At 47.4% G+C, this 11,885-nt stretch overlaps 1 long non-coding RNA gene across 1 annotated transcript; it reads right to left on the bottom strand.

Annotated features, from left to right (window-relative positions):
* Nucleotides 1-621: 621 nt before the first annotated feature.
* Nucleotides 622-9,094, bottom strand: LOC115277323. The gene is made up of 3 exons (XR_003902369.1): nt 9,021-9,094; nt 3,690-3,932; nt 622-824 (listed from the first exon to the last, which is right to left on the bottom strand). It is a non-coding gene; the product is annotated as an uncharacterized LOC115277323 (long non-coding RNA).
* Between the last annotated feature and the right edge of the window lie 2,791 nt (nt 9,095-11,885).

The raw sequence follows: 11,885 nt of genomic DNA, 5'->3' as shown, positions 1-11,885 counted from the left end.
TCTCAAAACAAAATTAAATAAATAAAAAATAAATAAATAAACAAAATATAGCATAGCCTTAGAATGGAACAAGATTCTACCACAAAAAAGAGCAAAGCACAGACCCACGCCACCACATGGATGAGCCTTGGAATGGTTAGTTCGGCTCAGTGACAAAAGCCAGACATAAAAGTTCACTATTTATATGATCCCATTTATATGAAACATCGAGAGGAGGTAAACCTATAGAGACAGAGAGCAGAGTGTTGGTTGTGGGGGGGTTAGGGGCAGGGTGTGGGGAGGGACACTTAATGGGGACATGACTTCCTTTTGGGGTGATGACAATGAGTTGGAACTAGAGGTGACGGCTGCACAACATCGTGAGTATGCTGCCACTGAACTGTAAACCTGAAAATGATTAATTTTGGTATGTGAAATTTGCCTTCACACACACACACACACACACACACACACACACACACTCGTCAAATGTACAGAGCATCTTCCCGGCGTCTCACATTTCATCGACATTGTATTGAGTTTCTTATATGATCCAGAGGCACTTGTGGTATAGCTGTCATGTTCCCATTTAACAGATGAGAAGACTGAGACCAAAGAGCTTTAGCAATGGGCCCAGGAAGACTCAGCTATCCAGTGGCAGAGCTGGGATTTGAACTTGCACCTGACTGCCAAGAGTCTGCTTCCATGATTGTCCCGCCTTTCAGGGCCACACAGCCAGAAACAGCTCAGGAGAGGTGACTGTGATCATTCTAGAAGAGCCTCAAATTCCTCTCTTCTGGGCACAAATTTGAAGTCATTGGGTCCTCCTCAGGAAGCTGGTACCGCTGAGAAGACAGAACACAGAAAGGATTTGATGCCAAAGGAGGAGGGGACAGAGTGCTGGCCCACAAGGCTAATACTTCCCGAGGGAGCCAGTTCCCTGCAACACTCGGCAAAGTGAATGAGACCAGAAATCTTCTGATGAAACCAAATTCAACAGGCTTCTTTCCCACGAGCCTTCTCAGAGCCTTTACTTTACCAATGTGCTCGGTGATTTTCTGAGAGCCCCTACGTAATGTGCAGCATTTCCCAACTTATGAGATTCCCAAGGCCCTCCCTTCCTGTCCCCTGACCAGGGGTCCCTAGGGATCACATCGAGTGTCCCAGGTCTGGGGAGAGCCCCGTTTCTGGCCGCTATGGCTCTGAGGATAAGGAAACCAGGAATCACACAGTCCTACACTGAGCACCTGAATCCCAGCCACCCTCCTGCTTGTGGTGGCGCATTCTCTTTTCCTGCCAGGCTCTCATGTTTCAACTAAACTGAACTCTGTTTCCAGGGGAAAAGGAGAGGCTGGGTGAGGGTGAGGGAGAGAGGGAGGGAGGGAGGCAGGAAGGGAGAGGAGGGAGGGAGGCAAGGGAGAAGAGGGAAGCAGAGGGGGGAGGGAGGAGGGGGGAGGGGCAGGGGAGGAAATAGAGGGAGGTAGGAAGGGAAAGGATGAAAAGTGGGAGGGGACAGAAAAAAAAGGAGGGAGGGAAGGACAGGTGGAAGAGAGGGAGGGAAGGAGGGAGAAGAAGGAAGCAGAGGAGGGAGGGAAGAAGGGATTGGAGGAGGGGGGAGGGGCCGGGAGAAGATGGAGGGAGGGGAGGAGAGGGAAGACCAGGAAAGGAAAATGGAAAGGAAGGGCTGGAGAGAAACAGATCAAGGGGAAGGACAAGAGCAGGAAGAGCCTCAAGTCCCCCAACCCCAGGCCAGGCATCATCATTTGCAGAAAGCAAGCAAACAAACAAACCCAAAGGCCATAGCTGCTCTGGAGGAGGAGGAATGAGGAGGTATTACCTATTAATTAACTACCTATTAATTAATTACCTATTAAGGAGGTATTACCAAGATGGCAGGAAACAATTAGGAGAGGTATCACCAGAGATAAAGCAAACACTTTCTCCATCAAAAAGATATTAAAGCTAATTCAAATGGAGAAGAGGTGACGGGGTAGGGGGGGAGGATAAAGGGCTTGCTGATGAGCCGAGAGAAGAGGGAGATTTACCCCAACCTCCGGTTTGTGTAGGGGAGGTGGGTGTGGGGGTGAGGGTGTGGGGGGAGGAGGGCGTGGGGGTGTGGGGGCCCCCCAGCTGGGCTTGAATAAATAAGTCAATATGTGTGTCTCCTTCCCACAATCGAGAGCAAGATGGGCACGCGCTGATCCCCCGGTTGGCAGACTTGAAATGCGTGATCGATAGGGCAATATCACGGAGCTAATTAAATCAGAGCTCCACAGGGCGGGCTTCTTTATAGCCCGGAACCCGCGAGAGGCCAAGGCGCAGGGCAGGACGGCACCGGAAGGTCTGCTCTGACCTCCTGCCCTCCGTCTGACAGCTGACATTCTTTGACCTTCCACCATGCCTGCACCTGTACCACCCAAAGCAGCCTATTCTGCTCTTTGGGAACCCTGAGCACAGTGGTCATAAATAGCCTAACACTGGGTAGCTCTGAACACCAGACTTTGAGTTCTGGGCTTTTTTTTTTTAATCTCAGTTTATCACTCTGCAGTGGGTACAATGATGACATCCTTTTTACAGATGAAGACACTGAGGACCAGAGAGGTGAAGGAATTAGCTCAAGGTCACACAGGTGGTAGGTGTTAGAGTAGAAACCCACGTTTCCCAGAATCCCAATGAAGAGGTCTACACCACTGACTCTGGAAAGGTCCAGCCAAATCAGCTTTCTGGTAGCTTCAATTACCAGAGCCAGGTCCAGGCTAGGCAGTGGGAACTCAATGGGGGAAAGGCAGACAGGATCACCACCCTCAGCCTAGCAGGGGATGACAGAGGCAAAAAGAGGTCAGCTAACCAGTAAACAGACACCTGCAAAATGTGGTAAGTGCTGCATAGAACAAAGAGGGCTGTGACAGACAGGTAGTCTGGGAAGGCTTCTTGGAAGAGGTGACCCTCATAGTGAGGTCCAAGGAATGAGAAGAAGCCAGACAGTTGGAAGGTAGAGGAGGCACTGGTGAAGCTGGGAATGGGCTCGAGGTGGAGGAGTCAGGGTGGGCAGTGGCAGAAGATGAGGAGGGAACAGTCAGCAGCCCAGGTCATGCAGGAACACCGAGTGGCCTTCGAGTGCACTGCCTCCTAAATGTGACGGAGGGTCCTCAGGGGACTTTCAGGCAGGGACGCGAGAGGCTCCATTTGTGGTGTTCAGGTCTACTCACCACCTACGGAGGAGGAAGCAGACTCAGGCCCGGCCTGTGATATTCTCAGGATCACAGTGCGAATCTGAGGCTCCCCCTCCCACCCACCCCCACTCAGAGCCTGGGCCTGGAGACGCCCGGAGCAGGGCTCTTTCCCTGGCCACGTGGCCTCTCCTGCCAGATGGTAAGGGATGTCTTTTTCATTTTTCAGCATAACCACAGAGATTAGCCTGGATCCGGTACATGCACAGCACCCACTGAAGTTTGTTGAGTGAATTAATAGCAGGAAAAGGAGAACCGGAGACAGACTTTACACCTCTTGACCACCTACTGTGTACAAGACGCCGTGATCGTGACAATGGGACTAGAAGTTTCCTTTATGGGACACGGCTTTATTTCTGCCCCCCATTCCTAAGCATGCGCTCCAGGCAAGCCTCCTCCGTAACCCTCATACATGCATGTCGTGCACGCACCTCCTCTCTGACTCTGCCTTTACTCTTGCCGTGTCCCCACCTGACCTACCTTCTCTCAAACTTTGCAGCTGCCCAGATCAGCTCACTCCTCCAAGATCCTCCTCCTCTGCAGTGGCCTGCTTTCACCATTTTCCCTAACCCTTCTCTGCATGCACTATTTATCTAGGCCTGCCCTTCCCACCCAAGTTCCCAAGCCATGGTTCCTCTTTTCCCTGCAGGGCCGAACCGATGAACGCAGGTGAACAAATCTGAGCTCAAATAACTCCCATCCTTCGCGACTCTGCTTTCACACCTGAAAGATAAAGAGATGACATTTTAGCAAGAGTGTCAAATCTGTGGGATCCACACCTCTACATCCCCTTCCCTGACTCATAGCAGACATTACTAATTGACTACTGATTTTCTTCCACTGTGACCAGATCTGCGTTTAGAATACCTTCCCAAGGCAACATTCCAAATAGTCATTACTGAGGAAGGCAACATTTGTGAGCGAGATAAAACCTATTTGCCAATCCTTGATACAATAAATTCTAACTTTTTTTGGATGTTTTTTATTTATTTTTGAGAGACCAAGAGACGGCATGAGCAGGGGAGGGTCAGAGAGAGACGGAGACACAGAATCTGAAACAGGCTCCAGGCTGTGAGCTGTCAGCACAGAGCCCAATGCAGGGCTCGAACCCACAAACGTGAGATCATGACCTGAGCCGAAGTCGAACACTCAACCGCCTGAGCCACCCAGGTGTCCCACAATAAATTCTAAAGCATCTTAATATCTGAAATTCGGGGACCTACCATGAGCCCAATGCAAAGAATATGAGAATTGGAGACTGAAACCTAATTTATAGATTATGTTCCCATGAATGAAACCCAATTTCTAGAAGTCTCAATTTCCTTTTCTGTCAGCAGGGCATATTTTATAAGTTGTGATCAATCAATCAATCTATCTAGAATCTATATCACTGCTTTTTTACCTGTTGTAATAAGGAAAATCAGATTATCAGGATTGGTATGATTGTGTGTAAATATAAAGTAATTAGGCTTTAGGGGCACCTGGGTGGCTCAGTTGGTTAAGCGTCCAACTTCAGCTCAGGTCATGATCTTGAAGATCATGAGTTCGTGCCCTACATTGGGCTCTGTGTGGACAGCTCAGAGCCTGGAGCCTGCTCTGATTCTGCGTCTCCCTCTTTCTCTCTCTGAGGATTTCTCTTAGCAGTCCAGGAACTGAATTCATTGACTTGGAATCTTTTTTTCATCTTCTGCAGGGCCGTGTTTGCCTTCCTTCTGGTTGTTCACTGTGCTAGGCTTACATACACGTGTTCTATTTAGCACGTCCAAGTGGGTGTGTTCCTACCCGTCTCCTTTTTCTGGACAATATGGTAAGCTCCTAGGAATTCTCAAACAAGCTTAGATTGGTCCAGTCACCTTGGCACAAATAGACCCAATAAGGAAACTCAGTGTTCCCAAGCCTACCAGACAGTAAGCCCCTCGAGGGCACGGACTCTGCTCACACACAGCCCTGTCCCCACACCCAACATGGGTCAGGAGTTTCACGGGCTCTCAGTCAAGATTAGATGAATGGACAAACCAACGGAGGAAAGACGCAGAGACCATTTAATGCCCCGCACCGTGCATTCTGCATGCCAAGCCCGTGCTCGCACACTGCTCTCACTCGGACACAATTATGTTAAAAGAGCAATTAGCAACCTTTTAAACCTGATTGCCAACTCTTCCATTAATCACTTGCAATTATAAACCCCAAATCTTCAAAACAATTGGTCCCAGACGCCCACTAGAGAGAAACGCTAATAACCTTTCTTCTTCATCTGGAAATCTCTGCTCAGTTGGAGTCTCTGGGTTGCAGAGGGGTGGAGAGGCCACGAATGGCTGGATAGCCTGACACAAGCAGGCGACCCTAGAGAAGGGGGCAGGAAAGTCACCCCTGCAGGGCCCAAGGACATTGTGGGAGGCCGCCTCGTCTTCGCCTCGCCTGTTTCTCCCCCATAACCACCGCCAGCCTGGGCCATATATCTCACCAAGCCACTCTAATCCCACATTATGAAGACGCTTCTCTAATTACTGCAGCTAATTAGCTCCTCACAGCCACCCCAGTCAAGGTGCACGAGAGACATCGCAGCCTGCAAAGCTCTGGACGTGGCTGCCGCCTCCAGCCGCCGGCCACCCCTCTGCCACCACAGTGACACCCCGCGCGCTGACCCTCGTGTTCCAGGGGAAAGCGGGGAGGAGGGGAAGAGGTGGTGGGAGCCTGCTCGGTCAATCCGAACCCCCTCTCTCTGCTGGTCCCCCGCTGCGGGCGGCAGGCAATTCAGACCCGAGTGCAACAGCTAATTAAATCAATATGAGATAATGAACGGCAATTAGAGGTCCGGCTAGGCACATCTTCTCTTGTAAATACTGTTTCTCTCCCAACGGGGAGCTCTTTTTTAATAATCTGTTTGTGTTTCATTTCCAGGAGCCGTAATTCCCCCAAGAAGCACTTTGGAAAAGTGATTTGTTTGTCTGTATAATCGCCAAAGCATTCCGTTAGGCTTGTTTGTTTTGCTGAGCGCCTGCTACTAGTGGAGAGAAACAATTCGCTTTTCTCCTGTTATTTTTTAATATTATTTCTATTTCCTGCCTAGACATCCTGACATTGGACCAGACCGGGGCTGGGGGGGGGGGGTCCCATAAGCTGCTTCCTGTCTCCTTCTCCTTTGCTCCCTCTCCACCATTTTGAAGAATTAACAAAACTAGAAATCTTAAGGGATCACAGAAGGATTGAAGGAAGTCTGGCAATTCCCATCCCACAGATGGGGAAACTGAGGTCCAGGGTGGCCATCAATGACCAGCAAGCTTACTATTCTCCTCTCCCCTATTCAGATAGCTCATAAGTTTCCTGCGGTGCCCAGGGAGAGGCTTGGAGGGTCTTAGACAGAGCCCTCTGCCCTCAAGGAGCTTGCAAATTTATCGGCTGTGACAGCCTAAGGCACATATCAATTAGAAAGCAATTAAGTGCCTAATTGTGTGGCACCAACAAGCTCGAAGAGTTCAGGGGAGGAAAAGATCCTTTGGGGTAGGGAATGGGAGGAGAGGACATGTGTATCTTAACTCTATCTTTAGCCTCCATCAAAACCAGTTTTCTGAGCCCTAGACTTCAGTATCTTCATTTGGATTTTCCATGGCCCCTAAAATCAAATCCCCAAAATGGGAAGAAAGCATCACACCCACCCCTGGTCCCATGCACTTCCATTCCTTTACTCTGCTCAGTGAGTGGCCCTCCAGACATCTCGTTTCCCAGTCCAGAGTCTGAGTCCTTTTCTGTGGCCATCTGCACCCAGTCGGTACACAGGACTTTGTAAATGTCTCTCAAGTTTGTTCCACTTGCTCTACCCTGCCATCACTGCCCCAGCCCAGCCACCAGCTCCTGGATTCTGACAACATTTACCCTACGGATCTCTGAGCCTGGCCTCACTCCCATCCAATACCCATGCAATAACTACCCTGCAACTGGGGTCCTTTCTGCAGTGCCATCTGTGAATGCAGGCAGTCTTGATTAAAACCCCTCCCTGTTCCCTTGAGGTAATAGTCAAACCATTTTTGTGTTGACCTCTGGGCCATTGCTTACATCTTTAGCCTGGCCTTTTGCCACTACATCCCCTCCTCACAAAAACCCCGTGCCTCCGGTAGTGGCTTCACAAATATGTACCATCCTCTCTGCCCTCAGCATCTACAAGGCCTTCTTTTTCCACTTAGAACTCATCCTCAAGTTTCCTTCAAAATGTCTGTAGTAACCAACTCTTACTTCTTTTTTAGGCATCATCTAGGAGGGTACTTCCTCCAGGAAGCCTTCCTACCCTTACCTTCCCTAGACTGGGCTGAGTACTTGTCTTTTGGGCAGACATAGCCACTTGTGCTGACACAAGTTATATATAGTCCTAGAATGTCATACATCCATGTGGTATTGAACTTTCCCGATCACTTTCCTCTCTGCCTTCACTGAAATAAGAACTCTTCGGGGTAAAGAGCATATTTTATTCTTCATCAGACTTCCTACTACTTAGCACACAACAGGTGCTTAATAAATACTCATTGAAAGTGTGTCCAACTTTAACAGCTGGAAGTCTCCTCACAAGTCACCAAACCCAACCCTGTCACCTTTCAGAAAGCAAAACTGAGCCTTCAGAGAGGGAAAGAGGGTTTCCCAGGGCCATGTAGCAAAATGAAAACAAAATCAGAGCAGATCCAAGTCATCATGACTGCCAGTTCAGTGTTCAATCTGCCATGTGTATTTGATTTCAATCAAATCCAAGTTTATTTGCCTAAACATTGATTTAAATATAAACAAATACTATATGACTAAATAAATACAGAGTGAACATGTACCTTGGGAATCTACTGATGGCTAAGATATGGACCTCATCCTCAAGAATTACACAGTCTTGTTTGTAGGGGGACAGCACAAATTATTACCATACAGGGTAATGAGTGCAAAAATAGATGTACAGTGAGCACAGAGGAGGGCTTACTGGGGGTTAGAGTTTGCACTAAAGGCTTACCCAAAGGGGACGGGCAGTGTTCATGAGGAAAAGAAGCCTCTGCTGGCCCATGAAGGGGGAAATATCCCCAGGGAAACTCAACTCTGTATAGTTTACATTTTACTCCATTTCTTCCAACAAGTTTAATCCTCCTTTCTTTAAAGTTGTTAAGGAAAGAAACTTTCATGACCAAAACTATCACTATCACCTCCAAGATGGAAGAGGGAACAGGGGCACTGAGAAACTAAGGGATTGGCCTAAAGCTATGAGCTGTGCACTTTTTGAAGGGAAAAGGTGAAAAGTAAATGTTTAACTTAAAGTATCCCTTATTATTGCCATGAGTTGGTTCTTTTTATGGAGCCTGAGGAGGATCTGATCCTGTAAATGTCCTATACATAGCTATATCATACCTCTTCAACGGCCCTCCCCACTGTACAAATGAGGAGAATGAGGTTCAGAGAGGTTTAAAAAATCTGTGCAAGACACAATTCAATTCAATTCTGGTCTTTCCACAACCCTAGGTCACTCCTTTGTGCAGAGTGCAACCCTCTTTAAAGATGGTTTGAAGTCTGCCAGACATGTGGCACTAGAGCACGCCTGTGGGGTTTGGAATAAGAAGTTGGGAATCAAGTCTGGGATTCAAGCTGCCCATTCATTTTTCAGGGAAATCTAATGACAGGAACTGTTGATAAATGAGAATAGACAAAGGCCAGGGCTGGTAGATGGTTAAAGGTTATTCTGGAACATATAAGACGTGTGTAATAACCTGCAAGTCATATAAAGAGTGAAATCAGAAGGAGGATTTCTCAGAGATAGAGGTCATGAACCAGAGCCAGAGAGGGGCTCACCTTCCACAAGGTAGGAGTGCAAATGCGAAGGCTTCAGCACCACGGACAGGTCCCTGGTGGCAGGCTCCATGAAGCGGACCCTTGCAGAGCTTCCTGGCTGTGGTCAATGTAGAGTGAGTGTCACTTGATTAATTTTGAAAGGAAGGAAGGAAGGAAGGAAGGAAGGAAGGAAGGAAGGAAGGAAGGAAGGGAGGGAGGGAGGGAGGGAGAAGGGGAGAGGAAAGGAAGAGAGAGAAAGAAGGGGAAAGAGAGAGGGAGGGAATGAAGGAAGGAAAGAAAAGAAGAAACAAAAAAAAGATAAGAAAAGAAAATTATGATCTTAGTGTGGACTTTCCGCCAGAGGATCATAATCTCTCCTTTTGGTGGAATGAGGTGGACAGAGGCCCCAACCTCCCTCAAAGCTGCACCCATAATCCCAGCCCTTGAATGCAGCTTCATCTAAGGCCAGAGTTTCCCACACAGTGCTTGACTTGGGCTTTCTCTAAGGCACCCCTGTCCCAGAGAGTTTAGATAACTAGACAATATTTGAGAGAAGGTGGACCATCAACAGTCTGTCTTCCAGGGGATCCCATCTTTCCAAGGCTTAAGCCAGACTTAGTCCAAGTCCAGACTCATGAAAGGCAGATGTGGAGAAAAGAGTGCCAGCTCTGCCAGTCTCCCCATGAGGGCAAGCAAGGTGCAAAGAAAGACATCAGTTTAGCTGGCACTGGGATTTGGGAAAAGCCTAAGTAGTGACTAGGGCCTTTTTAATATCTACTATTGACATTTTCTACATTCTAAGCAAACTTATAAATATAATCTCATTTAATCTGCACAACCACCCTGTGAGAAAGGTACTATTAATGTCACTTCATAGATAAGGAAGCTAAAGCTCAAAGAAGGGAATGACACATAGCCAGTAATTCACAGAATCTGGCTACAACCCCATATTATCTGACTCAAGTCCTTGATGCTTCTACCATGCTACAGTGCCCTTAGTGGTATTCCTTGAACTTTGAGCCAATAAGGTTTGCAACTTTGGAACAAGGAGCAGGACACGGCTAATGTATCCCAAAGTTAGGTTGGGCCATTCCCCCTGGTCCTTGTGGGGTCCTGCATGATTCCCCCTCTCGTTATTATTGGCTGTGATGCCCACAGTAACCAGGTCATATTTCACTGCTCCTTTATCATCCCTCCTTCCCCCCTTCTTTCCTGCTACCCTCACAGCTTAAAAACATGAAAACTAATTTTTTTCAGAACTATAAAAAGTCCTGGACAGGAAAATCCTCATCCACAATGCACTAAAATGCCAAATACAGCTTTTTCTCCTTCTTTCCTGTCTATGATAAGGCCACGGTAAATCTCTAGATCTGCCTCTGCTCACACCTTCCCACCTACAGTAATAGACACACCTGTTCTCCACTTATTCCCTTCTGTCTTCAATTTCTTCCTTCTCCTCTCCCTTCAGATGATAATAAGTCACTTTAAACTTGGAAAAACTCTGCCAGTCCTGACAAGATAGAAGCCAGTGGGCTTTGGAACCAGGCAGAGAAGGATTCAAATACATGCTCCCTTCTGCTTTGCTCTGTGACCTTGGGCAGCACTTCGAAGTTCATTTATCTAATCCGTAAACTGAGGATTGATGCCCACCTTTAGCTGCTATGAAAATTAGCCACAATGTATATATAGGCCACAGCAGCTTTATTAATAACAATCTTAACATTAATAATAAAAAATAATAATTACTAAATTATGAAATGCTCCCTGTTTCCTAAGCACTGTTCTACATGTTTTACATAATTATATCCTCATACAAACCTCATGTGGCCATACTACAAATGCTCTCATTTTTTCAGATATAGACACACAGAAGTTAAGTAATAAGCACAAGATTACACAGCTAGTAATTTTCAAGGATAGCACAGAGAAGATCGGCATTCAAGAACTAGTAACTCCATACATCACTTCTCCTCCACCAACCATGAGATCATGACCTGAGCTGAAATCAGGAGTCAGACACTCAGCCAACTGAGCCATCCAGGTGCCCCGAAATGGACATTTTAAAATAGGATTTTATGTGTTGATTTGATTATGTATGAAAAAGTGCTTCGTCCAGTTTATAATATATACTAGGCATTCAGTCTTTCATAACTATACTTATTCCAACTAATGGTCAGGTTGGAGTCTCTTTTGTCCAGTGCAAATGCGTAGCTCCTTCTCCTTCCCTCTCTCCTGACTTTTATTTTCTTGGCTATGTCAAGAGTATCCAGGCTTGGCAGAACTCCAGACTGCTCCAGCGGCTCCCCAAACCTTTCTGCAGACCCCGACCTCTCTACATTCTAGTCTCCCTGTATGACAATACTGGACTCCTCTCCTTGAAATGCCACATGCACGTCACCTATTGCCAGCAGCTCACAGCTGTCTCCAAAGTGGCTTTTAACACCTTATTCTGGCACCCGATACCGTGGTTATGGGGTCCATTTTATCACTGCTTTCTTTGGGTGAAATATCTCATGCTTTCTTCTCTTTTTTTAATTCTTTTAACATTTATTCATTGCTGAGAGACAGAGTATGAGTTGCAGAGGGGCAGAGAGAGAGGAAGACACAGAATCTGAAACAGGTTCCAGTCTCTGGGCTGTCAGCACAGAGCCCAAAGTGGGGCTCGAACTCATGGACTGTGACATCATGACCTGAGCTGAAGTTGGACGCCCAACCGACTGAGCCACCCAGGTGCCCCATCATGCTTTCTTCTTTATGCTGATTCACTCATGAGAGGTTTAGTGAGCACCTACTATGTACCTATGGACCAGGCACAGTGCTATGCACAGAGAAGGGCTTCATCATAATGCAAGGGGAAAGCCAGGCTCTGCTTGCCCTAAGCCCCCA

The sequence above is a fragment of the Suricata suricatta genome, chromosome 14, assembly GCF_006229205.1.
Source record: "Suricata suricatta isolate VVHF042 chromosome 14, meerkat_22Aug2017_6uvM2_HiC, whole genome shotgun sequence".
Taxonomy (NCBI): domain Eukaryota; kingdom Metazoa; phylum Chordata; class Mammalia; order Carnivora; family Herpestidae; genus Suricata; species Suricata suricatta.
Note: the sequence above shows the minus strand (reverse complement) of the source record. Positions and strands in the feature narration are given on the sequence as shown.